The sequence below is a fragment of the Sinocyclocheilus grahami genome, unplaced genomic scaffold (assembly GCF_001515645.1).
Source record: "Sinocyclocheilus grahami isolate Dianchi unplaced genomic scaffold, SAMN03320097.WGS_v1.1 scaffold1358.1, whole genome shotgun sequence".
Taxonomy (NCBI): Eukaryota; Metazoa; Chordata; class Actinopteri; order Cypriniformes; family Cyprinidae; genus Sinocyclocheilus; species Sinocyclocheilus grahami.
Window position 1 is genome coordinate 176,967 of NW_015506537.1, and position 3,293 is coordinate 180,259.

Sequence of the window (3,293 nt, forward strand, 5' to 3'; positions counted from 1 at the left end):
CATTTGTGATCAGAGAAATGACAAACTACAAGTGCTACTCTACACTGCTCAAAACTCGCGTTCATCATCAGTGGCAAATTCTTTAAATGAAAACGTACTTACGATGTATTCCCTCAGTGACCAGCACGGATCAGCTCTAGGCATGACGAAGCGGATATCGTCCTCTTTTGGAAGGCCAAACAAAATAGTTTCGCTTTCACAACGAAACATACAGCATCTTCACGACATGGCGGCGGCAACAATACTACAGTGAGAATAAAAATTACGCCTTCTTTCTTTGCGTGAACATTTGGGCAGCGTTATGCAAATCTTCCCACATCGTGACGTAGGTATGTGGGGGCGTGTTAGAACGAGCCGGTTTAGGTAGGCGTGGCTGACTCTTAACTTTTATAAAGAATATCTCTTTGGATTTGAGACTTTAGTCTTTGCAACTTTACAGATCTTCTTTATGCACCAAGAGCTTGTAACACTCCAAAGAGAAAGGAAAAATTGAAATCGCATCATATGACCCCTTTAATGCATTACAACAGTGCTTGTCTGTACATAGCATGATTTATTAATCATGTTCTCACGAGTTTTGTCTTTTAAAAACAGTTTTAATCGGTTTTAATTCATTAAGCCACGTCAATAGTTTTTCTTATAGCCTAATGGTTTTCTATGGGAGGAAAATGCTTAACGAGTAACGTTAATTACAGGCCTAACATTACAGCTAATCACAGTCTGTCGGATTCTGGAGTGTAGTAGAGTTTTAAATAAAATGATAAAGAATAAATAAGTTAATAAGTAAAATTACATTACAATATCACTCACCGGAAAAAATGGATCCCAGACTTGGACGGTCTGTTAGTACAATTAACCACACAACAAGACATTTTATTTATAATTTTAAGAAATAATCACGAAAAAACCCATAGACTGTATAAAACAAAAGCAGAAAGACGGCAGAGATGCCGAGTTCAGCGGTTGAGGTGAGGTGACGGCTAATGCCGAGTTCACACTGCACGATTTTCAAAGTCGTCGGGTCACCGTGGTTTTCACACTGCACTACTATCTGAGGTAGCAGTCAGTCGCTGCTGTGTTCACATTGCACGATGGATCGGCGACAGGAGGTTACACACTGCATGACTTTACAATAGGAAGAATCGCCGACAGCTCTGTCTGGTCCGCAAACTACGTTTCACAACAAAACACACGCGAGAAGTGATAAGGAAATAACGCGAGAACCCGCGTACGTCAGACTGGAGTTCTCGAGCAAGACTGGAATTATAAAATATATATAGCCGGCAAATTGTCTGTGAGCTGATTTCCAGCTACAAGGAGAAAAAGAAAAACAGATTATGCAGGAGGGAGATGCAGGGAACAGGGATTGGGTGTTCTGCAAAGAGAGTTGGAGGTAAATAACTTTGCAGTAACTGTTATGCTGATGTTGTGGCTGGTCAAGCAAATGATGCCAAATATTTTGCGGGCGTCGGCGACGTGTCGGCGATTCTCTCAGATCGCGTCTTTGATAATTCACACTGCGTGATTTTCACTCGCGTGAACGAGCACCGATTTGCCTCCGATTTCAGGCATTTGTCGGCGATTTCGCAAAACCTGTTGGCGAATGAAAAATCGTGCTAAAATCGTGCAGTGTGAACTCGGCATAAGAGACAGCAGATAGAGACAGCAACGTCAATCCACCTGTCACTCAAGTGGCCACGTCCTTAATTATGCAGAATTTTAAGGCTTAATATAATTTAAACGGACGAGTTATAAAAAAAAAAATCACACCCTTCACAGTTGTCATGAAGGGCAAAATTAGCTATATAGACCAAAATAAATTTTTGAACCAGGCTGTAAACATGTTTTTTTTCTGCTGTAAAGTTGGGCATTTTAACATGGGGAGTCTATGGGATTAACTCCCTTTTGCAGTCAGCCTCTAGCGGCCAGTTGATGAATTACAGTTTAAGTCACTTCTGTGTTGGCTTCATGAGAGAGAGCGGGAGGTTGCCGCTTGATTAAAACTTATTAATAATAATAATAATGTGTACCCAAAGTGGAGGTTGGCAAAGTGTTGTCTGAAGGCTTCCCCATCACATGGATTGGTGTTGTTCGAAGGGCTGGCATCTCCAGCTTCTCCATCGTCATCATCCTCTGGTGGGGGTGGGATGTTGTGCCTCTTGCAAATATTATGCAGTATTGCACAAGCCATTATGATACGGCACACTCTTTCAGGGGAGTACCGTGTAGAATGTGGAATCTACGCTTCCACTGGCCAATCCCTCTCTCCACCACGCTTCTTGTGATACGATGTGCCCTAATGATATGAAATTAAAACCTTATTTATCACCTATATTAGGATAGAGAGTTGTATTAATAGACTATAAAAACTAATTGTGCATAAACAGCTTACAATATAGGCTACCTGTTGTAGTTGATTTGGGCTTTTGTCAGTAGCATATGGAAAGGGGTGAGCAGCCATCTCCTATTAGATGACACCCCGGCGGCACAAAGGGCCTTTCAAACAGCTGCTTCAGGACACTTTTGGCGCTTTTCCACTGCGTGGTACGACTCGGCACGGCTCAGTACGGCACGGTTCGGCTCGGCTCGGGATGCGTTTCTACTGCAGTTCAGTACCTCTTTAGAGTGGGCGGGATTATTCACATGTCATTATAGTTGCGCTGCCTCTACTACCACGACTCCTAAAAAAACGTTTTCATTCCGCGTCGCCCCATCAAGCTCTCGCTGGATCCTCTCCTCTGCTATCAACGAGAGGAACGTTGCGACAGCTGAACACACACACAAAACGTTTTGGTTGTTAAAAAAAAGGTGCGCTCGTTCAAAAAGGTTGTGTTCGATCCGTCGCTGGCTGTGCTGATTTAAATCTAGCGCTTCTTTTGTGTTTGTGTCGCAAGTTCAGTTACGCAGGTAGTGACGATTCTCTCCGGCCAATCCGTGATCAGCAGAGTTTACACGTCACGCTTTGGTAACAGTACGGTTCACTTGGAAACCCAACCGAGGTGGGACTAAAAAAAGTATCAGGTACCAGGTACTGTACCCAGTGGAAAACCCCCAAAAAGTGAGTCGTACCGTGCCGTACCATGCAGTGGGAAAGCACCATTTCATTCAATATCCGCATGTCAACACATTCAAAATATTGTAGTTTGCTTGTGTGTTGATGCTGTGGTACCTCTTCCTGTTCACAAACGTTTTCATTCACGCTGGGAGCAATGATCTTTATATGAGTGCCATCAATTGCACCTACTACTCCCGGGAAGCCGGCTATTTTCATGGATTAAGCGGGGAGTTGTTGG